We start from the raw sequence: 25079 nt of genomic DNA, 5'->3' as shown, positions 1-25079 counted from the left end.
TCCTTACCAGAATTCCTCAAGGTACCCGATCCTAAGTTCTGGATTGGCTTAGGAATTGTGTTCTTGGGCCAACTCTTGACGAAAGGTCAATTAAGCTCCTTCCAGGCATTGATAGGTAAATTTAAAGTTCCCCGCAGACAGTACTTCAGACACATGCAGTTACAGCATGCCTTCACGTGTCAATTCCGAACCTCCTCTATCAAGACTTTTGCTCTGCCCATAATGGATATCATCTCCAATGGTCCTAGCCCGCATCTTATTGGCACTATCTATAAGGAACTGATTGGTAACAAAGCTGTGGAGCGCACGTTGCCTTCCAGACAGAGGTGGGAGGCAGCTGGCATGGATATAGAGGACGATGACTGGGATGACGCACTGCTAGCAGTTAAAAAATCCTCGCCTTGTGTGCGTGACCGTGTCACTCAGCTGTATATTTAGCACCAATCCTACCTTACCCCGGCCAGAATACATAAATTTAACTCCTCATTGCCAGACATTTGCCCCAAATGCCAGTCTGTCTCCCCTTCCTTTCTACACCTACTATGGGAATGCCCTTACCTGTCAAGTTACTGGGCCCAAGTCACCAAATTTCTGCATGATAAGATGGGATGCCCTGTCCCACGGGATCCAATACTATGCTTACTGGGAGTCATACAAGATGAGGGCCTGGATTCTTCTTTAAAGACCCTCATGTCTGAAACTTTGTTCATGGCTAGACAGGAGGTGGCGTGTAGATGGCTAGCGCCCGCGCCCCCTCTAGTCGCCAACTGGATAAAAAGAGTTAATAGCTCCCTACCATATAAAAAACTCATATACGCTCACAGAGGTACCGTTACTAAATTCCACCGTATTTGGGACAAATGGAAAAACTGACGTACAAGAGCCCGTTTCCTCAAGTACCCGTGCCTTTCTAGGCCCCCCAAGTTGCAAAAAAAGGTATTACCTGTAAATTTAAGCAGGCCCTACAAGACTTCTATCGACCGCATTACTCCCTGCGTGGACATGCCGCATCCCTCAAACTGCACTTTATTACATATGTCTGTATCAGTGGTACTATGCAGTATAAACTACTGTTTTTTCTCCTATTATATGTTTATCCTTTAACCCAAATACACTGTAATATTTGCAATCACCTCTACCACTGTATTCAATCGTAATGCTCAGTATATCGCTGTGTACATTTACACCCTTTTTCGTTACTTGTTGTACAAACTTGTATTTTATATGCATTCAATAAAGCCTTGTTTTGTTTAAAAAAAAAAAATGTGTAGCTGTAATGATCCGCTCAGCTGTCTGCACAGGCAGACAGCTGTTTGACCATTCCTTAAGTCTGAAGGCTGCAGGTCTCTGGAAAAGAGACCTGTCTTCACTATGCAAGCTTCAGACTTGCTCTGCTACTGAGGAATTTGCATACATTTGTCATGCAAATTGCCTAGCTACCTCCTTTGAAGGCTGGCAGTATATATACCATGTTCTCCCAGAATCCTTTGCTGGTCATGAAGGTTTGTTCCTGCAAACACTCCCAGAGTGTCAGCCTTGCTGTCGTTTGCTAAGATTATCTTAGAGTAATTCCTTTGGACTGCACTAGGCATTCCCATTAGTGCAGTCAGGTTGTATTATCTGTATTGCCTGTTCTGTCTTGTCTTGTCCTTGCGATTGCACTGTCATCAGTGGTTGGCGATGGTAAATCGTTTGGTCCAGAACCTGGATCGCACTTGCCCTAGCGTTAGTGGCAGCGGATCTCTCTAGTCTATGTCTTGGAGTTTTACCATAGCGGCGGTTGCTACTGGTTACTCCTTCTGTCTGTCTTGCCATGTGGATCGCACTCGCTCTGGCGGAAAGAGCAGTGGATCCTGCTAGCTCTGTTTCTGTACTCGGAATACACTTGCTCTGGTGGAAAAGAGCAGTGGATCCTGCTAGCCCTGTTTCTGCACTTGGATCACACTTGCTCTGGTGGAAAAGAGCAGTGGATCCTGCTAGCTCTGTTTCTGTACTCGGATCACACTTGCTCTGGTGGAAAAGAGCAGTGGATCCTGCTAGCCCTGTTTCTGCACTTGGATCACACTTGCTCTGGTGGAAAAGAGCAGTGGATCCTGCTAGCTGTGTTTCTGTACTTGGATCACACTTGCTCTGGTGGAAAAGAGCAGTGGATCCTGCTGGCTCTGTTTCTCTACTTGGATCACACTTGCTCTGGTGGAAAAGAGCCGTGGATCCTGCTAACCCTGTTTCTGCACTTGGATCACACTTGCTCTGGTGGAAAAGAGCAGTGGATCCTTTCTGTCCTGTCCCTGAACCCGGATCACACTCGCTCTGGCAGAAGAGTGGTGGATCTTATCTGACCTATTCCTGTTGTTCGTTTGTCTGTCTGTCTGGAGCAAACGCTTGCGGTTGCCTGAGGTAAGGCAGCCGTTTAGCAAGCGTTTCTCTTATTTGTTAATTTGTGGTCATTCGTTAGTCAGGGTGGCGTGCTTGTCTCTGTTGCGCTTATTGTGCGGAGACCGCGCCGTAAACGCGCTTGTCGCTGTTGCGCCTAATGTGCGGTGACCGCGTTTAGGTATTGCGTTTGTTATTTTCTTTGCCATTCTCATTGTATGATTTGCTGTGCCTTTCGCTCTGCTCCTGTGTTGAACCTTTACTATGTCTTGTGTCACTGTTGACAATCGCCACTCTTGCGATTGCGTTCACACTTTGGTTTTCACTGTTGTATGTCGACCGTCGCCGGGCGGCGACTAGATTGGTAGACATACATACATTCTGTCTCTGTGCTCTCTCCCTCGAGAGAAACTATCCTGCTCCGTATTGCCCCATTACGTACAATCCGTCTCTGGCATCTGTGGCTGTGCAGAGGATCTGCAGAAAGAAAGAAATTAAAGAGAACCTGAGGAGGGGTTCTGAGAATAAAATCCCCATACAGAGGCTGGGTCTGTCTATAGAGCCCAGCCTCTGTTGCTATATAGTTTGCCCCTAAGCCCACCCTGCGCTCTGCAATACCCCCCTAAACACAGCCGCACTGGCGACACGCAGCGTGTCGCAGCGCGCTGTGTTTTCCTCTCTCCTGTCAGTCTCGCCGCTCCCCCGCCTCCTGCATCGCTCCGGTCCCGCCTGCGTCCCTTCCCTCGCCACTGATTGGAGGGAAGGGACGTGGGCGGGGCCGGAGCAATGCAGGAGGCGGGGGGAGCGGCGAGAGTTACAGGGGTGAGGTAAACACAGCGCGCATAGCGCGGCTGTGATTTATGGGGTATTATAGAGTGCAGGGGGCGATTAGGAGCGATCTGTATAGCAACAGAGGCTGGGCTCTATAGACAGACCCAGCCTCTGTATGGTGATTTTATTCCCAGAACCCTGCCTCGGGTTCTCTTTAAAGTGGACCCAAATTAAAAATACAAGATTTCAGAAATAAAATCTATTTTCTAAATTATAATAATAAACAGCAGCCTTTTTTCAGCTGCATGATGACAAATATAAAATATTTTACATTTATTGGAGGAACCCCTCCCTTCCTTTCAAATTGCCGGGATTTTTCCGGCAAACTGGTGGAGTAGATGGTGTCTGGCAATGGAGGAATTGCTAATGGCTGTCACCAGTATAACCCTAGTTATGAAAAGAGAAGGGTGAAAAGCATGCACTGAAATGATCATAGGTTTGAAGGAGTGTTTATTTATCTTTGTATGTGTCAGAGTGGTGCAACTAAATATTTTTAATTAAAAAAATGTTTGGTTTGGGTCCACTTTAAGGGAAAAAATGGTTTACAAAAAAAAACAAAAAACAGTCAGTGTGTAGCAGTGCAAATTTACCACATTTACCTTTGTTTACATTTTTTTTCTAAATGGTGGCCACTGAAATGCAATAATCTGTGGAAATTGATACACAAATGCATATTTGGGATCCACAATTGACCCATATTATACAGAAAACCCATGTGTTTGGTATCCCAGAAATTAGAAAAAAAAAGCGGGAAATGTGTTTAACCACTTCTCATTCCAGGTTTTTTTTCCCCTTTAAGATTCCTGACAATTTAGTGATTTCAGCTGTCACTATTGATACATCAATTACTTTTGTATTACATACACCATACATTTTTTTTTTTCAGGACAAGGCTGAACTAAGGCTCTGTACTACTTCCGTGTCGCTACGTCCCTCAGTAGTACACAGGCGCTGGCCCGGCATTGCACGTTCTTGATCGTGCACCTGTGGACTGGCACGCTCTGCACAGTGGTGCTCAGCAGAGCTCGAATATTCGAGTAGCTCGAATATTCGAGCTCTTTTCCAGCTATTCGAGCTCGGTATTCGAGCTCCGAATAGCTGTAGCTATTCGAATGGGCTATTCGCGTACACTCGAATAGCCCATTCACTATTCGAGCTATTCGAGCAAACGGCGCTATTCGAGCTCGGTACCGAGCTCGAATAGCGTCATAGCCCAGATTGATGTCCTTAGAGCCAATCAGAGGGCTCCCAGGCCCTCTGACGGCAGCCAATCACAGAGGGGGACCCTGGCCAGCCCCTACCCTATAAATAGCGGCCGCCATGTTACGTTTCTCCGTCCTTGCCTGAGACTTGCATAGAGAGAGAGTTGCTCCTTTGTGCTTTGGCTTAGCAAGAGCTTTATTGTGGTCATTTACCTAGCGTTTTTGCTCACATACACCTCCTATACACACCTATATTGTTGTTAGTTAGTTAGACATTGTATTTTAGTTAGTAGCTTTTGTGTTACAAAGAGACAGGCCAGCTGCTGCAGGCTTACAGCTTTAGGCCTCAGGGCCTGCCTGTGTGGGCAGCTGTCCTCCTGTCCTCTGTTTATTTCTCTCTATTCTATACCAGTATTTCTGCTGTCCTTTACTACTGATTGTATTAGTATTGTAGTTATATACTGTAACTGTACTAGGACACTCACTGTCACTGTTCATAGGCTACTAGCTGCTCCTGCGTGTGTGCACTCACTGTCTGTGTACACACTACACACACTCTATTTCCAAGTTCTGATAACTGATTGATTATTGTAATTGAATATTGTAATTAGTTAGTTGTACTCACTGTTACTACTTACTGTACTAGGAGTCTAGGACACTCAGTCACTGTTCATAGGCTACTAGCTCCTGCGTGTGTGCACTCACTGTCTGTGTACACACTACACACACTCTATTTCCTTCTGATAACTGATTGAATATTGTAATTAGTTAGTTGTACTCACTGTTACTACTTACTGTACTAGGAGTCTAGGACACTCAGTCACTGTTCATAGGCTACTAGCTCCTGCGTGTGTGCACTCACTGTCTGTGTACACACTACACACACTCTATTTCCTTCTGATAACTGATTGATTATTGTAATTAGTTAGTTGTACTTACTGTTACTACTTACTGTACTAGGAGTCTAGGACACTCAGTCGCTGTTCATAGGCTACTAGCTCCTGCGTGTGTGCACTCACTGTCTGTGTACACACACTACACACACTCTATTTCCTTCTGATAACTGATTGATTATTGTAATTAGTTAGTTGTACTTACTGTTACTACTTACTGTACTAGGAGTCTAGGACACTCAGTCACTGTTCATAGGCTACTAGCTCCTGCGTGTGTGCACTCACTGTCTGTGTACACACTACACACACTCTATTTCCTTCTGATAACTGATTGATTATTGTAATTAGTTGTACTTACTGTTACTACTTACTGTACTAGGAGTCTAGGACACTCAGTCACTGTTCATAGGCTACTAGCTCCTGCGTGTGTGCACTCACTGTCTGTGTACACACTACACACACTCTATTTCCTTCTGATAACTGATTGATTATTGTAATTAGTTAGTTGTACTTACTGTTACTACTTACTGTACTAGGAGTCTAGGACACTCAGTCACTCTTCATAGGCTACTAGCTCCTGCGTGTGTGCACTCACTGTCTGTGTACACACACTACACACACTCTATTTCCTTCTGATAACTGATTGCTTATTGTAATTAGTTAGTTGTACTTACTGTTACTACTTACTGTACTAGGAGTCTAGGACACTCAGTCACTGTTCATAGGCTACTAGCTCCTGCGTGTGTGCACTCACTGTCTGTGTACACACTACACACACTCTATTTCCTTCTGATAACTGATTGATTATTGTAATTAGTTAGTTGTACTTACTGTTACTACTTACTGTACTAGGAGTCTAGGACACTCAGTCACTGTTCATAGGCTACTAGCTCCTGCGTGTGTGCACTCACTGTCTGTGTACACACTATACACACTCTATTTCCTTCTGATAACTGATTGATTATTGTAATTAGTTAGTTGTACTTACTGTTACTACTTACTGTACTAGGAGTCTAGGACACTCAGTCACTGTTCATAGGCTACTAGCTCCTGCGTGTGTGCACTCACTGTCTGTGTACACACTACACACACTCTATTTCCTTCTGATAACTGATTGATTATTGTAATTAGTTGTACTTACTGTTACTACTTACTGTACTAGGAGTCTAGGACACTCAGTCACTGTTCATAGGCTACTAGCTCCTGCGTGTGTGCACTCACTGTCTGTGTACACACTACACACACTCTATTTCCTTCTGATAACTGATTGATTATTGTAATTAGTTAGTTGTACTTACTGTTACTACTTACTGTACTAGGAGTCTAGGACACTCAGTCACTCTTCATAGGCTACTAGCTCCTGCGTGTGTGCACTCACTGTCTGTGTACACACACTACACACACTCTATTTCCTTCTGATAACTGATTGATTATTGTAATTAGTTAGTTGTACTTACTGTTACTACTTACTGTACTAGGAGTCTAGGACACTCAGTCACTGTTCATAGGCTACTAGCTCCTGCGTGTGTGCACTCACTGTCTGTGTACACACACTACACACACTCTATTTCCTTCTGATAACTGATTGCTTATTGTAATTAGTTAGTTGTACTTACTGTTACTACTTACTGTACTAGGAGTCTAGGACACTCAGTCACTGTTCATAGGCTACTAGCTCCTGCGTGTGTGCACTCACTGTCTGTGTACACACTACACACACTCTATTTCCTTCTGATAACTGATTGATTATTGTAATTAGTTAGTTGTACTTACTGTTACTACTTACTGTACTAGGAGTCTAGGACACTCAGTCACTGTTCATAGGCTACTAGCTCCTGCGTGTGTGCACTCACTGTCTGTGTACACACTATACACACTCTATTTCCTTCTGATAACTGATTGATTATTGTAATTAGTTAGTTGTACTTACTGTTACTACTTACTGTACTAGGAGTCTAGGACACTCAGTCACTGTTCATAGGCTACTAGCTCCTGCGTGTGTGCACTCACTGTCTGTGTACACACACTACACACACTCTATTTCCTTCTGATAACTGATTGATTATTGTAATTAGTTAGTTGTACTTACTGTTACTACTTACTGTACTAGGAGTCTAGGACACTCAGTCACTGTTCATAGGCTAGCTCCTGCGCGTGTTTGCGCGTGCGTGCACTCACTGTCTGTAGTGTACACACACTAAATTTACTTGTGATTACTACTGATTATTGTAACTGCTAGTTGTACTTCCTGACTGTTACTACTTACTTACTGTACTAGGGACACTCACTCAGTCACCTCACCCACCAACCCACTCCATTAAAGTACCCCACTTTTCAACCGCCCTTTTAAAAAACTTTTGTCTATACGCCCAAAACATCGAAGATGTCTGGAAGTGGCAGCCAGCGCGGTTTGGGCAAGGGGAAGGGCAGCAAGGGAATCAGGAGGAGAGGGAGCAGCATTGTGGCAAGCCGCGGGCGCGGGCGCGCCACCATGCACAGTTCCGCAGCAGCAGCAGCAGCGTCAGTGGCTAACATTCCTCCCATAGCCACTGGCCGTGGACGCCTTGGGCGCCGCCCAGCAGGAGCATCTGCAACTCACGCTGCAGAGACACAGCAGCATCAGCGTGTAGCACCTGCTCCGATTTTCCTCCAGCCGGGTCGGAAACGTCCCATTGAGGAAAAGCATGCAGACACTGTGGTGCAACTCATGACGGAGGATGAGCAGCCCGCCATCAGCTCTGCATCTGAGGCCTCCACCCTCACCACCACCACCACCACCCCTGTTCGCAGCAGCCGCCCAGCAGGGTCTGGGGAGGAGGCCAGTTCACCGTCACTCGCCGACCTGTCATTCAGCAGTCTTTTGACCCCAGGCATCATGAGTAAATTGTCTGCTGTTGTTGGCGATCTTGAGGAGGAGATGCTGATGGGCACTTTGGGGGATGAGGGATTGGACAGCAAGACTGTGGCGACAGTCAAGCAGCCCATCCATGCATCAGGAGAGGAGTTTGGGGGGTCCTCATCCCAGCAGGACATGTTTCAGGAGGGGGAGGATGTTGATGACCCGGTGACAGACAGAGACTGGGTGCCACCACCTCCAGGGGATGTCGTCCTCAGCAGCTCTGAGGAGGAGGAGGAGGATGCTCTTGTGGGCCTTGCAAGGAGGCGCATCATTGCAAGCATTGGCAGCAGCAGTAGGCAGGTCCCACAGCCTGCTGGTGTCTCAGGCTCAGCAGCAGCAGCAGCAGCATCTGCCAGTACCACCACCAGCCGCACCCAAGCCCCCCCCCCCCAACCACCACAGGGAGACAGGCAGCAGCGCTTCCATGCCGTAGGGGGATGTTTCTGTCACCAATCTGGCGCTTTTTCACCATGCCCACAGTGTACAGCAAGTACGCCACTTGCAACCACTGTCAGCGGAAGTTGAGCAGAGGTGCAGACCCCTTAAAGTTCTGCACCAGCTCGCTCATCAACCACCTTGCTGCGAAACATTTCCACCAGCATCAGGAGTTCCAGAGGCTGAAGGCATCTGGTGCTGGCAGTGGCACCACACCCATCACTGCACAGCCTTCAGCAGCAGCAGCAACAGCAGCCACCCGCCCTCCTGCTCCTCCAGCAGCACCAGCAGGAGTGCGGAAACGCACTGCTCCTCCCCCCTCTGCAACTCCTGCCGCCGACACTGAGGCCTGTTCTGGCAGCCAGTCCTCAGTGGCCTCCTCCGCTGTGTCTGCTGATTCCCGTGCCAGCAAAAGGCCACGCCAGAGCCTTTTGAGCGAGTCCTTCCAGGGGGTGGTTAGGGCTCTGCCTCCCAGCAGCCCTCGCGTGCGGCAGCTGAACGGCTTGCTGGCATGGGCCATGTGCTCCCAACTCCTGCCGTACACGCTCGTGCAGGAGGGGAGCGACATTCGTGCGCTGCTTGCTTGCGCAGCCCCAGACTGGCAGCTCCCCAGCAGACACTTTTTCTCCCGCAAGGCCATTCCTGCACTGCACCGCTTTGTGATGGCCAATGTGGAGCGAGGGCTGGAGCACGCGGTTGGTGAAAGGGTCCACGTCACCATGGACTCCTGGAGCAGCCGCTTCGGGACAGGCCGCTACCTGTCCTTCACTGTCCACTGGGTCAGCTTGGTGGAAGGGGGTGAGGATGGGAGAGCAGCAGCGGGCACAGCAGCAGCAGCAACACAGTGGGTGGTGCCACCCCGCAGGGTCAGGGGAACTGCAGCAGGTTCCTCCGATCCTCTGCCATCCTCCGGCACACCTGGCCAAACCCCCCGCCTCAGCAGCAGCGTGAAGGCCCGCCACTGCCAAGCGCTGCTGCACTTGGTCAGCCTTGGGAAGACCAAGCTGACGGCAACCCATGTGTTGGCCAAACTCCAGGAGCAGGAGAGGATTTGGCTGACCCCCAGAGGCCTCAGAGTCGGAGAGGTGGTGGCCGACAATGGGGCCAATCTGGTTGCCGCAATAGACAGGGGAAACCTGACCCACATCCCCTGTCTTGCCCACGTGCTGAACCTGGTGGTGCAGAAGTTCTTGCGCACCTACCAGGGGATGGGCGAACTGCTGGAAACGGCAAGGAACGTTGTGCGTCACTTCCGGCGCTCGGCTGCAGCCTGTGCGAGCCTGGAAGACGTGCAAAAGGAGCTGGATCTGCCACGCCATCGGCTGATCCTTGACGTTCCGACTCGCTGGAACTCCACCCTGGCGATGTTGGAGCGTCTGGTTGAACAGAAGCGCGCTGTCAAACAGTACCTTGCCCTGGCCACTGTTTCCGCCGCTCAGAGAAGGGACAAGACCAGCAACATCCCGTCCATCGTCCCCGATGATGACTGGAGGCACATGCAGCAGGTGTGCTTAGTGCTGGCTCCCTTTCTGCAGGCCACTAACATAGTGAGCAGGGACCATGCTATGGTCTGCGAGTGGGTGCCCCTGGTTTGTCTGCTGAACAGGGCCCTCGATGCTTTGCTGGAACAGGGAGCGGCAGCCTTGGACCAGCAGGAGCAGCAAGCAGCTGCACAGTCCACCTCTGAGGGGGAGGAGGAGGAGGACTTGGTGGAGGTCCCTGACCTTGCTGCTGATGAGGGGGAGCAGCACAGTGCAGCTGAGTTGGTGCGGGGGTGGAGAGAGGATGAGGCTGACGAGGCAGAGGAGGAGGATGAGGACAGCAGCACTGCCGTCGATGTGCCAGCAGACGTGGCCCGCCTCTTCCCAATGGCAGCGCACATGCTGACGTGCCTGCGCAGAGACCCCAGGGTGATCCAGATGAAGCAGAGGGAGGACATCTGGATCAGCATGATGTTGGACCCACGCCTCAAGGGGAAGTTGAGCCAGTTCCTGCCGCCTGCAGGAGGAGACCCAGCGCAACAAATAAGGAGCTTGCAGCAGGCCCTTGTTGAGCGCTTGGAGGAAGCCTTCCCCCAGCCTTCCACCCCCACTGTCCAGCAGCCAGCACAGAGGCAGCAGTAGGTGCCTGCATCCAGCAGCAAGCGCCCCACAGACCTGCTGTCTCTCAGCCACGAGCTCTACAGGACTGTAGAGGCTCCGGCAGCAGTGACTAGAGAGGAGGTGCATGCAGCAGCATCCTCCACCGGTCACAGCCAGCGCCTGACCCGCATGGTGGCTGACTACATGGGGTCCTACAGCGGGCTTGACAGCGATGCCCCTGTTGATCCCATGGAGTATTGGGTCAAGCGCCTGGAGATCTGGAGCGAGCTGGCGCAGTACGCCCTGGAAGTGCTGTCCTGCCCCCCTTCCAGCGTGCTGTCTGAGCGCTGCTTCAGTGCAGCTGGTGGTGTGGTCAACGAGAAACGCTCACGTCTGTCTCACAAGTCTGTGGACAGACTGACGTTTCTCAAGATGAACCAGGCGTGGGTGGAAGGCGAGTTCCTGGCCCCTGTTGTCGGCGAGAGGGGGACATGAACTGGCTAAGAACCATCGTTAATGTGCCTTACCACCCTTTACCACCTCCTGGCTCCTGCTCACTAAGCCAGCCTGGTTCACTTTGACTATTACGTCGCCTGCAGCCACACATTTTACACCTACAGTGGGCTGCTGTGTACTGCCCTTCTGCTGTCTGTCTGTGTTTCCCACTGCCAGGGTACACAGATTTACCTTCTGCTGCCACTCTGCCACCAGCTATTACGTCAAACAATAGCTATATATCTGTGTAATTTGTTTTACAAACAAAACCAAAAAACCATAAAAAAAAAAAAAAGGTTTAATTTTTCTGAGGTGCCCGGGTTGAAAACTGTGTTGTCCCAGTTGTGTATTGGACACAATGTGGGCTGCACGACCGCTGTCTGGGACCTCCTGTTGTGTTCATTTACGGCCTGGTATCACCGCTAGGTACCAGGGCTATTATGTCACGCTGCCTGCCTGCTGCCACACTCACACTACTCCTCCATTCCTCCTGCTGATGCTGCTGTCTGTCTGTGTTTCCCAACGCCAGGGTACACAGATTTACCTTCTGCTGCCACTCTGCCACCAGCTATTACGTCAAACAATAGCTGCTCACATTACTCCTCCATTCCTCCTGCTGCTGCTGCTGCTGCTGTCTGTCTGTCTGTGTTTCCCAACGCCAGGGTACACAGATTTACCTTCTGCTGCCACTCTGCCACCAGCTATTACGTCAAACAATAGCTATATCTGTCTGTGTAATTGGTTGTAAAACCAAAACTACAAAACCATAAAAAAAAAAAAGGGTTTAATTTTTCTGAGGTGCCCGGGTTGAACACTGTGTTGTCCCAGTTGTGTATTGGACACAATGTGGGCTGCACGACCGCTGTCTGGGACCTCCTGTTGTGTTCATTTACGGCCTGGTATCACCGCTAGGTACCAGGGCTATTATGTCACGCTGCCTGCCTGCTGCCACACTCACACTACTCCTCCATTCCTCCTGCTGATGCTGCTGTCTGTCTGTGTTTCCCAACGCCAGGGTACACAGATTTACCTTCTGCTGCCACTCTGCCACCAGCTATTACGTCAAACAATAGCTGCTCACATTACTCCTCCATTCCTCCTGCTGCTGCTGCTGCTGTCTGTCTGTCTGTGTTTCCCAACGCCAGGGTACACAGATTTACCTTCTGCTGCCACTCTGCCACCAGCTATTACGTCAAAAAATAGCTATATCTGTCTGTGTAATTGGTTGTAAAACCAAAACTACAAAACCATAAAAAAAAAAAAAAAAAGGTTTAATTTTTCTGAGGTGCCCGGGTTGAAAACTGTGTTGTCCCAGTTGTGTATTGGACACAATGTGGGCTGCACGACCGCTGTCTGGGACCTCCTGTTGTGTTCATTTACGGCCTGGTATCACCGCTAGGTACCAGGGCTATTATGTCACGCTGCCTGCCTGCTGCCACACTCACACTACTCCTCCATTCCTCCTGCTGATGCTGCTGTCTGTCTGTGTTTCCCAACGCCAGGGTACACAGATTTACCTTCTGCTGCCACTCTGCCACCAGCTATTACGTCAAACAATAGCTGCTCACATTACTCCTCCATTCCTCCTGCTGCTGCTGCTGCTGCTGTCTGTCTGTCTGTGTTTCCCAACGCCAGGGTACACAGATTTACCTTCTGCTGCCACTCTGCCACCAGCTATTACGTCAAACAATAGCTATATCTGTCTGTGTAATTGGTTGTAAAACCAAAACTACAAAACCATAAAAAAAAAAAGGGTTTAATTTTTCTGAGGTGCCCGGGTTGAACACTGTGTTGTCCCAGTTGTGTATTGGACACAATGTGGGCTGCACGACCGCTGTCTGGGACCTCCTGTTGTGTTCATTTACGGCCTGGTATCACCGCTAGGTACCAGGGCTATTATGTCACGCTGCCTGCCTGCTGCCACACTCACACTACTCCTCCATTCCTCCTGCTGATGCTGCTGTCTGTCTGTGTTTCCCAACGCCAGGGTACACAGATTTACCTTCTGCTGCCACTCTGCCACCAGCTATTACGTCAAACAATAGCTGCTCACATTACTCCTCCATTCCTCCTGCTGCTGCTGCTGCTGTCTGTCTGTCTGTGTTTCCCAACGCCAGGGTACACAGATTTACCTTCTGCTGCCACTCTGCCACCAGCTATTACGTCAAAAAATAGCTATATCTGTCTGTGTAATTGGTTGTAAAACCAAAACTACAAAACCATAAAAAAAAAAAAAAAAAGGTTTAATTTTTCTGAGGTGCCCGGGTTGAAAACTGTGTTGTCCCAGTTGTGTATTGGACACAATGTGGGCTGCACGACCGCTGTCTGGGACCTCCTGTTGTGTTCATTTACGGCCTGGTATCACCGCTAGGTACCAGGGCTATTATGTCACGCTGCCTGCCTGCTGCCACACTCACACTACTCCTCCATTCCTCCTGCTGATGCTGCTGTCTGTCTGTGTTTCCCAACGCCAGGGTACACAGATTTACCTTCTGCTGCCACTCTGCCACCAGCTATTACGTCAAACAATAGCTGCTCACATTACTCCTCCATTCCTCCTGCTGCTGCTGCTGCTGTCTGTCTGTCTGTGTTTCCCAACGCCAGGGTACACAGATTTACCTTCTGCTGCCACTCTGCCACCAGCTATTACGTCAAAAAATAGCTATATCTGTGTAATTTGTTGTAAAAACAAAACAAAAAAAACCAAAAAAAAAAAAAAAAGGTTAATTTTTCTGAGGTGCCCGGGTTGAAAACTGTGTTGTCCCAGTTGTGAATTGGACACGATGTGGGCTGCACGACCGCTGTCTGGGACCTCCTGCCTGCTGTGTTTATTTACAGCCCTGGTATCACCGCTAGGTACCAGGGCTATTATGTCACGCTGCCTGCCTCATTGACTGCCTGCTGCCACACACTCATCCTCCTCCTCCTGCTGCTGAATTTACCTCCTGCTGTCTGTGTGTTTCCACTGCCAGGGAGCACATACAATGGCGCTTCCAACATGCGTGCGCCACCAGCTATTTTGTTACGCTCAAAAATAGCTGCATTTCTTTAAAAAAAAAATTTGAAAAGAGAAATAAGTGAAGAAGAAGACGATATAGAAGAAGATGAAGATGAAGAAGAAGAAGATGAAGAAGAAGAAGATGAAGAAGATGAAGAAGATGAAGAAGAAGAAGATGATGAAGAAGAAGAAGATGAAGAAGAAGATGAAGATGATGAAGAAGAAGATGAAGATGAAGAAGATGAAGAAGAAGAAGATGATGAAGAAGAAGATGAAGAAGATGAAGATGAAGAAGATGAAGAAGAAGAAGATGATGAAGAAGAAGATGAAGAAGATGAAGAAGAAGAAGAAGAAGAAGATGAAGAAGATGAAGAAAAAGAAGATGAAGAAGAAGAAGATGATGAAGAAGAAGATGATGAAGATGAAGAAGATGAAGAAAAAGAAGATGAAGAAGAAGAAGAAGAAGAAGATGATGATGAAGAAGATGAAGAAGAAGATGATGAAGAAGAAGAAGATGAAGAAGATGAAGAAGAAGAAGAAGTTGAAGATGAAGAAGATGATGAAGAAGAAGAAGATGAAGAAGAAGATGAAGAAGATGAAGAAAAAGAAGATGAAGAAGAAGAAGAAGAAGAAGAAGACAATATAGAAGAAGAAGAAGATATAGAAGAAGATATAGAAGAAGAAGAAGAAGAAGATATAGAAGATAAAGAAGAAGAAGAAGAAGAAGTATATACAGTACTGAACAAATTTCTGGACACAACTTCTCTTTTCAACTTTTTTTTTTAAAAGGAACATCCCCACATAATCACTTGCTGTTGTTACTTGGAAAAAAAGAGGTTTCTTGCATCATTCACCCTCAAAACAAGTGTTGGAAGCTATTTAAGGCCATTTCGAAAAGTCAGCTCGAATAATGAGCTCGAATACCAACTCGAATAGTGAGCTCGAATTCCGATGTCGAATCGAATAGTAAAAATTATTCAACTCGAATATTCGACTGATCTCGAATAATTTACTATTCGAATTCGACCTAACTCGAATTTTGAAAAGGGGTATTTGAGCATCACTAGCTCTGCACATGAGCGTGACGTCACGCACATTCACAGAGCATGCTCAGGCACAGCCGCGTGATAAAGGACGCGCACTGCCGGGCCAGCGCCTGCGTAACTCTGAGAGACATAGCGACCCGGGAGTAGATCAGAGCCAGGCTGCTCATAACTGTTCACTGCTGAACTGCGCACACATATCTCTAATAATAATCATTATTTTCATTATTATTATTTAGTATTTATATAGCGCCGACATCTTCTGCATCGCTGTACAGAGTATTTTGTCTTTTCACCTAACTGTCCCTCAGAGGGGCTCACAATCTAATCCCTACCATAGTCTTATGTCTAGGTATGTATTGTGTAGTGTATGTATCATAGTCTAGGGCCAATTCAGGGGGAAGCCACTTAACTTATCTGCATGTTTTTGTGATGTGCAAGGAAACCGTATCTGGAGGAAACCCACGCAGGCACGGGCAGAACATTCAAACTCCTTGCAGATGTTGACCTGGCTGGGATTGGAACTGGGACCCCAGCGTTGCAAGGTGATATCGCTAACCACATTAATCTCCCCGCAGGACACCCGTGATGCAGGCTTCCATTGAAGCCTGCGTCTTCCCTAGTAACAATGTAGCAACACATTGTTTCCTATGTAGCGTACTTGTACGCTACATAGGATTTTGCTCAGCAGGGACATCTTGTGGCCAAATAGTAAAATTACATCTACTGACTTTAGTGAATAAAAAAAATTATATGTATGTAAAGAGGGCATATTATACATTTATGGGCTAAAAATTAGCAATAGATAAAACTAAAAAAAAAATTACCTTTATTTCCAAATAAAATATTGTCATCATACATTATACTATGGATATAATTTTAATGTTGCAATAACTGGAACAAATGGCCAAATAAAATTTGTGGATTTTAATTACGGTAGCATGTGGTATTTTAAAACTATAATGGCCGAAAACTGGGAAATAATGATTTTTCAAATTTTTTTTCTTAATTATTCTGGTTAAAATGCATTTAGAATAAAACAGTTCTTAGCATAATATACCACCCAAAGAAAGCCTAATTGGTAACGGAAAAAAACAAGGTATAGATCATTTCTTTGTGATAAGTAGTGGTAAAGTTATTGGGGAATGAAAGGGAGGAGTACTGAAATGGGAAAATTCCTCTCGTCCATAATGTGAAAAATACCCACCGGCTGAACTGGTTAATCTGAAACTGCAGTGGAAGTACACTGTGGTTGTGAATGAGCACATTTTTGTTTTTACTACGCATGATGAGTAAACAAACCATGCATCCCAGTAATAGGATTCACTTGTGCATGTCATCTTTCCTTTGTGCGCAAGCAATTCCTTTTACAGGCATGCATGAATTGCGAACTTGTGCAAGCACACTAGAAATCTGCTTGTTCACGTGTATCGAACATATACAAGTTTTAAACTTGTGTTTGACCAATGCATATACACTCATTCACGGCTACAGGTGGGTATGGTTTAAAGAATTAGACTGCCCAGCAGGTGGACAACATAAACAGTTATAACAGGGAAATGAAGGGGACTCTGCAGCAGCAAGACTACCAGTGCCACTGTTATTAGAGTCGGTTAATAAGAAAAATTACTCCGATTCCAGAGAATCAGGAGAATTGGGACCATTGTGGCTACACTGTTATGGAAGGGGATCATGGTGGCCACATTTGTTATGTGACCCCCTGGCAGATGGGCCTCTAGCCATGGTGCTCACCTCAAGGAGAAAGGCAAAGAGGTTTAATCTTTGGGGGGCAGCCATCAAAGCTTTGCTTGGGTCACATGATGTATATTGACACTTGACTGAAGACTGATAAGGGTTACATATATAGAAGCAAGTAGATGCACTAAAGAAGCCATCCACCTGATGGCGAGGCTGAGTCACACATAAACACCGATCCCTAGCAGCTCGATCCCACTTCATGGATGTTGCTCTCCACTTACCTTCCACTCACAGGAGACTGGAGGAAATAAAGAGGAAGATTCCAGCTTTTTCTGTAACCTGTATCACCAGTGATCATCATAATGCAATGAGCAAAAAAACATATACATTATGCTTATTATTATCACTGTATTTTATACAATGTATCCCAACAGACTTTGCGCACAGTAGGGCACCAGCATATTATTCAGCACTGTATATTGCATAATGTGTGTACATTGCTAAACAAGCACAAAGAATGAGGTAAAGAAGACCCTGCAGGGGGAGGGGGGGGGGGATTAGGAGGCAAGGGAAATTCTTCTTGTGGTTTATCTTGGTGGGGGTCACTGTTAGGGACATTTTGGCTGAATGTCTAGGGTATCAATCAGACTAAAGAAAAATCAAAGAGTGAACTGGAAATGAATAACAGGAGATTAAGGGCAGGACATTAAAGCAATTTTGATCCATAAGAGAGAATAGAAATGCAACATGTTTGTCAGATGCAATCAGGGTAGATGTGAGAATCCGCTCAGCTGCCTGCACAGGCAGGCAGCCTTTTGACCATGGTTTAGGTTTGCTTGCTGCAGGACTCTGGAAAGGAGACCTTCTGTCAGTTGTGCAGCTTGTGTTTGCTGAGGGATTTGCATACATTAGTCATGCAAATCCGTTACCTGCCTTCTTTTGATGACTGGCACTATAAAAGCATTCTGCTCCCAGAATGCTTTGCTGGACATTTCCCTTCCATGGTCTGTTCCTGATGGACACTGCTGGAGTGTCAGCCATTGCTATCTAGTATAGTTAATTCCTGGGGGTTGCTTTAGGCTCCCCTTCTAGCCCAGTCAGGTTGTATTATCTGTTTTGCCTGTTCCGTCTGTCTTGTGTTTGGATCGCACAAGCCCTAGCGTTAGCGGCTGTGGATCCTTCTGATTGAGTCTGGAGTGTAGGTTGGAACAGCGGTTGTTTCTGCCTACCTCACCTGTTCTGTCTGCCGTGTGTTTGGATCGCACTCGCCCTAGCGCTAGTGCTGGGGATCCTTCTGTTCTGTCTCCTGGGATCGCGCTAGCCACTTTTCGCTAGCGCTGGGGATCCTTCTGTTCTGTCTTCTGGGATCGCGCTAGCCACTTTTCGCTAGCGCTGGGGATCCTTCTGTTCTGCTACTCTGTCTCCTGGGATCGCGCTAGCTACTTTTCGCTAGCGCTGGGGATCCTTCTGTTCTGCCTTCTGGGATCGTGCTAGCCACTTTTCGCTAGCGCTGGGGATCCTTCTGTCGCTTGTCCCTGTTTTCGTGTGTCTGTCTTGTCTGCTGCGCTTGCTGGAGGCTCGGTGAGGTAACCGTTAAGCAAGCGCTCGCGTCCTCTGTTTCATGTTTGTCTGTTAATGGTTAGTTAGGCGTGCTTGTCTCTATTGTGCTTATCACGTGGAGACCGCGCATAACCGCGTGCACTGTTGCGAATGAGTGCGGTGTTCGCGGTTAGCTAGCGTATTTCCTTATTGTATTATTTGCTGTGCCTTTGCTACTCTCGTGCTCCGCCTTGCTGTAACCTTGTGTCACGTCTGGCGATCGCACCTCTCGCGATCGCGTTCCTGCTTCTTATCTGCTGTGGTGTGTGCACAGTCGCGGGTTGGCGACTAATTTTATGCACACACACACACACAATCTGTCTCTGTGCTCACTCTCAATCGCTTCTCTTGCGATTGCGTTTCTTCCCTTCGTACAATTCCTGTCTGGCGTGTGTGGTGGGGCAGAGGAGCTGTTCCTCTGCACTCCACAGCTCCACCTGCCGACAGGAATTTCCCTCTGCAGGTGCATAGCACCTAGCCTGGGTGTCCGCAATTATACGCTTGTGGAGGAAATCCGCCGCGTCAGCGCACGTCTGGTGCGCTGACCACGGAGACGATTCCACAATCGTTACAGTAGAGCAGACAGACAGAGAGATAACTGGTCTAGTGGCAGATATGGGATATAATGACAGGTTTCTAGGAAAATAAGAAGCAGGGGAGGAAAAACTGGTCCTATAATATAACGCTGGCTTCAATACCACAAACACTAGTGAATCAGCAATACACAAAGTACAGTCCCAACTGTTTACAGAAGGCACAAGCAGGGGATATGTTTCCTCCAAGGCTGCTGAAAGGCTGGAGAATGGCTGAGATGCTGTTACATGGTTACATGATTATTTAGGCTTAAAAAAAGACACCTGTCCATCAAGTTCAGACTCACTGAAACTCAGTCGAGAGGAAAGAAAAGCCACAAGGGCAGAAATTCTCCCTGACTAGATGAAGGATTCACTCTACCCCTCCTAGCAATCATAGCTTTGGACTCCTTTCAAAGCAGGGAAAGGACCATACTACTCTTTAACGGCAAGTATAGAATTTTTCATAACTGTGGTAAGATATTCCACATCTCACCCACTCTTACTGTGAAGAACACAGTAGTAAAATCTCATCTCCTCCATGCACAGTCTGTGTACTGTTGTCTTTTGTACATAGGGATGAGCGTAATGACCTAATTACGAATTTCCGAAATTTCGCGAAATTACTACAATTACGATTTTAGCAGTAATCGAAATTTCGTAATTTTCGCAAATTACGCAAATTTTCGTAATTACGATTACGAAATTTAGTATTTTAAAGTTTGCAAAGGTTTCTATCCCTCTAGATGCCTCTGTAATCGAAATCTCACTCCCGTAATGACGAATTTCGTGTCTTCAACCGAAATTTTACTGTTTCAGGTTTGTAAGTGTTTCTATCCCTCTAGATGCCTAAAATTAATAGCACAGCCAGCCAGCCAGCCAGCCAGCCAGCCAGCCAGCCAGCCAGCCAGCCAGCCAGCCAGCCAGCCAGCCAGCCAGCCTCCTCCTCCTCCTCCTCCTCTCTCTCCCTCTCTCTCCCTCTCTCCCTCTTCTCCCTCCCTCCTCTCTCTCCCTCTCTCTCCCTCTCTCTCCCTCTCTCTCCCTCTCTCTCCCTCTCTCTCCCTCTCTCTCCCTCTCTCCCTCTCTCTCCCCTCTCTCCCTCTCTCTCCCCTCTCTCTCCCTCTCTCTCCCTCTCTCTCCCTCTCTCTCCCTCTCTCTCCCTCTCACTCTCTCTCTCTCTCTCTCTCTCTCTCTCTCTCTCTCTCTCTCTCTCTCTCTCTCTCTCTCTCTCTCTCTCTCTCTCTCTCTCTCTCTCTCTCTCTCTCTCTCTCTCTCTCTCTCTCTCTCTCTCTCTCTCCAGAGATCTGTAGTACTTCAAAACCATACTCACATTCATGACATGTCCAGGGATCAAACCCAGGCCAACCACATGGAAGACAGCTATGCTACCACCATACCACCAAACACACACTAAATAGACTGCTAACCTAAATCTTACTTGTAGACAGTCATATGAGACACATGCTGGGTGCAGGGCTTTGTGATTGGACCATGCGATAGAGTGAGGTGCAAAAATGAAATCATGCCTAGCAGAGGATGGTTTCACAGTGCTAAATGCTAGGCTGGCTGTGGTGCAATTGGTTAGTGTGTCTGGCTGGTAACAGCAAGGTTACAGGTTCAATTCCATCCAGGCATGTCTTTTCCTTTTGCGTTCAACAGTTGTCCAAACAGAGCCAACAGAGCCCCAGATAGCCATGTAGAGTTAGGGTCACAGCTAGCCTGGCTGTGGTGCAATTGGTTAGTGCGTCTGGCTAGTAACAGCAAGGTTACAGGTTCGATTCCATCCAGGCATGTCTTTTCCTTTTGCGTTCAACAGTTGTCCAAACAGAGTCAACAGAGCCCCAGATAGCCATGTAGAGTTAGGTCACTGCTAGCCTGGCTGTGGTGCAATTGGTTAGTGCGTCTGGCTGGTAACAGCAAGGTTACAGGTTCGATTCCATCCAGGCATGTCTTTTCCTTTTGCGTTCAACAGTTGTCCAAACAGAGCCAACAGAGCCCCAGATAGCCATGTAGAGTTAGGTCACAGCTAGCCTGGCTGTGGTGCAATTGGTTAGTGCGTCTGGCTGGTAACAGCAAGGTTACAGGTTCGATTCCATCCAGGCATGTCTTTTCCTTTTGCGTTCAACAGTTGTCCAAACAGAGCCAACAGAGCCCCAGATAGATAGCCATGTAGAGTTAGGTCACAGCTAGCCTGGCTGTGGTGCAATTGGTTAGTGTGTATGGCTGGTAACAGCAAGGTTTGATTCCATCCAGGCATGTCTTTTCCTTTTGCGTGCGCGCGCTGCGCCATTGAACCCCATGGGGTATTTTGCGTGCGTAAAACTTTACGCATGCAAAACTTTGTGCTCGGTGTTTGGACAACTGTTGAACTCAAAAGGAAAAGACATGCCTGGATGGAATCGAACCTGTAACCTTGCTGTTACCAGCCAGACACACTAACCAATTGCACCACAGCCAGGCTAGCTGTGACCTAACTCTACATGGCTATCTGGGGCTCTGTTGGCTCTGTTTGGACAACTGTTTGAACGCAAAAGGAAAAGACATGCCTGGATGGAATCGAACCTGTAACCTTGCTGTTACCAGCCAGACGCACTAACCAATTGCACCACAGCCAGCCTAGCATTTAGCATTGTGAAACCATCCTCTGCTAGGCATGATTTCATTTTTGCACCTCACTCTATCGCATGGTCCATGGTCCAATCACAAAGCCTGCACCCAGCATGTGTCTCATATGACTGTCTACAAGTAAGATTTAGGTTAGCAGTCTATTTAGTGTGTGTTTGGTGGTATGGTGGTGAGCATAGCTGTCTTCCATGTGGTTGGCCTGGGTTTGATCCCTGGACATGTCATGAATGTGAGTATGGTTTTGAAATACTACAGATCTCTGGGGAGAGAGAGAGAGAGAGAGAGAGAGAGAGAGAGAGAGAGAGAGAGAGGGAGGAGGAGGAGGGAGGAGGGAGGAGGAGGAGGAGGAGGAGGAGGAGGAGGAGGAGGAGGAGGAGGAGGAGGAGGAGGAGGAGGAGGAGGAGGAGGAGGAGTGAGGAGGAGGAGGAGGAGGAGAGCTGGCTGGCTGGCTGTGCTATTCATTTTAGGCATCTAGAGGGATAGAAACACTTACAAACCTGAAACAGTAAAATTTCGGTTGAAGACACGAAATTCGTCATTACGGGAGTGAAATTTCGATTACGAAATTGTAAATTACGATTTGAAAATTAATTACGAAATTACGAATTTGGGTCGTAATGTTAAATTTCGCATTCGTAATAAAAGCAGTTCGAAATTTCGAAAATTTCGGCTCATCTCTATTTGTACAGACCTAGGAATAAAAAGCTTGTTTGTCAAGTTTCAATTTGGCTGTAGATATTATTATACATATTAACCAGATCATCTCTCGTCATTTTCCAAGCTAAAATAGGCTCAGTTCACCCAGTTCAAGTGGGACAAGTCATCCTTTAGTTGCCCATTTTTTTCACCTGTTGTAAAGCTTTAATGCCCTTCCTACAGGGACGGCTCCAGGATTTTTTATTTATTTTTATTTTTTTTACAGAGGGTGCTGCTGTGCTGGATCCTCTGTTGGATTAGCTGCCTCATCTGTTTAGCCAAACAGTACCAAACACTACATTAATATGTAATCTCAAAACAGCTATAGTGTGTAACAGATCTTCTTACCCACATTATGGGTACCCCAACCTCTCCCACAGATTCCTGTGGAAAAACTGGGTTTGGTCAGGAGAGAAAAATCTGAGACTAACGAAAACCAGTGGGAAATGATAGCGTGCTAAGAGCACATTTATCCAACTGGAAAATGGATCCATTGATTCCTGCCAAGGTAGAATTCACTTAAAGGAATACTATCGATCCCCAAGTGTTCTAAAATGAAAGTGTGCAAATAATGTCTAAGTAGCTGTGTAAACATTTTCCTACTTTTCATGTTAAATATCAGAGGCAAAAACTATAATTTATTGAGGGTAGGATTTAGCTATATTGGGACAAATAAATTGCAGAAGGGGTGTCTGATATGCAACTCTGGCTGTGAATTGCAGCAGACTACAGAAAGCAAATATCAAACATATCAAACTCTGAAAGCAAAAACAGTATGAAATGCTGTGAGAATTAGTTACATTTCCTCTGCTCTCTTCAGACACTTCAGTCAGAAACACAGGACACAGGATCTGCAGCTGTTGGGAGCTCTCTTCTCTGTCACACACAGAGCTACACATAGAGTTAACTGATCAAGTGTGAGGGGAATTTCCCCTCTCCTCATGGCTCAGTCAGCCATCAGTTTTGGCGTCAGTAAACTTTGAAAGTATTTTGCTAACAGTAAACAATGAAGTTGCTACTAAAATGTATACACCAGTACTTAGCAGCACTTCCTAAACAATTCCTGTGTCGATTAAAAAAAATATGTGAATCAATAGTATTCCTTTAATCCCAAGAAAGTGTATACGATCACCATGCGCTAGGTGGGCAGTGCTTGTTTGAGCAGCGTGTCAGATGAGGGGTCCCTATACCCTCAGTAGTAGGTCAAATTATAAAGTATTACTGACACGCGCTATAGATCCTCAAATTACATAGTTACATAGTTATTTTGGTTGAAAAAAGACATACGTCCATCGAGTTCAACCAGTATAAAGGATACTCAGGTTTATTCACTAAATTTGATTCACAACCAATCACACAATCCATTCATTCTAAATCTCATAAAAAATCCTATCAGAAGGGCCCTTCTAAAAATTCTCAGCACTACGTGTGCACGAGGTCCATAAAAGATCCCTATGCGGGGTAAAAATGATTTCTTAAAACTTAATAGAGTATGGACTATTGCATGCAAAATAGTGTCCGTTTAATAGAGCATACACTGCAGTAATGTCCTCCAATATTCTTTCCTGTGGGTAGTAATCACTGCAAATACTAAATGACAGTCCGAGGTTTCTCCCAGTGCTGTATATAGTGTACACTCACAGTTTCGTAGTTGATATATGCGGATGGTACCTGTGTGTTTCCACACGTAGAATGACCAGTGGTCTCCCCGGTTTCACCGCCGTCAGCCCGGGTTCTCCTCTTAATAGCTGATATGCTCCGCCCGTGCTGGTAACTTGATGCAGCCTGCGTCACTTCCGGCTGTCAGACTCTGAAGTCCGCTCGCTGCTCTTCCGCCCAGCTCACTCCAGCGTGCACTGTTCTCTATGGGTGACGTCACCACTATTCCTTTAATCCATTTTCAAGCTGAATACATTTGCATGAACTTGGAATTATTTGCATTGTATTGATCATCCTAATTAGCCCACACTGCAGCTAGTTTACTATCTGTATAAGGATAGAATAATAACCTTTAAGGTACACAATAGAAAGTAGTAGGGATAAGCACACACTGCATCTACATTTTCATCAATGCAGAGTAACAGTTCATAATGTACATACTGGAGGTAACAGAAAACTATGCATACTGCAGCTCTCATTATTGTCATCTCCACTTAAAAAACAACTTTTTCTCACACAGGACACTAACAAGCTTCTTGTGCATGCCCTGATTATTTCACTACTAGACTATTGCAACCTCTTGCTCTGTGGCCGACATGCTAACCTTTTGCCCTGGCTACAGTCTATCATGAACTCTGCTGCACAATTCATCCACCTGTCCCCCTGCTTCTCCAACCCTATCCTACTCTGTCAGTCCCTTCGCTGGCTGCCAATTTTACAAAGGATACAATTGAAAATCCTGACTCTTGCCTACAAAGCTTTTTACAACCTAGCTCCTCCTTATTTCCAGGTACCATCCTACACGTAATCTCCAAACAGTTGTTAGTTTTGCATTGTTATACCTTGAATTTTGTTGTACAGCACCACGGAAGATGCTGGTGCCATATAGTAATAATAAATTATTGGCACAGAGTAACAGCTTACCTTGTACATACTGGAGGTAGCAGAGATCCTCACACTCTGAAGCTAGTTTACTATTG

General features: G+C 46.8%; 1 protein-coding gene across 1 annotated transcript in view; it reads left to right on the top strand.

Moving 5' to 3' along the window:
* LOC137534094 (proton channel OTOP1-like) overlaps positions 1-25079 on the top strand; it is a 666091-nt gene that overhangs the window by 321610 nt on the left and 319402 nt on the right. The window lies entirely within an intron of this gene.

The sequence above is a fragment of the Hyperolius riggenbachi genome, chromosome 10, assembly GCF_040937935.1.
Source record: "Hyperolius riggenbachi isolate aHypRig1 chromosome 10, aHypRig1.pri, whole genome shotgun sequence".
Taxonomy (NCBI): domain Eukaryota; kingdom Metazoa; phylum Chordata; class Amphibia; order Anura; family Hyperoliidae; genus Hyperolius; species Hyperolius riggenbachi.
Note: the sequence above shows the minus strand (reverse complement) of the source record. Positions and strands in the feature narration are given on the sequence as shown.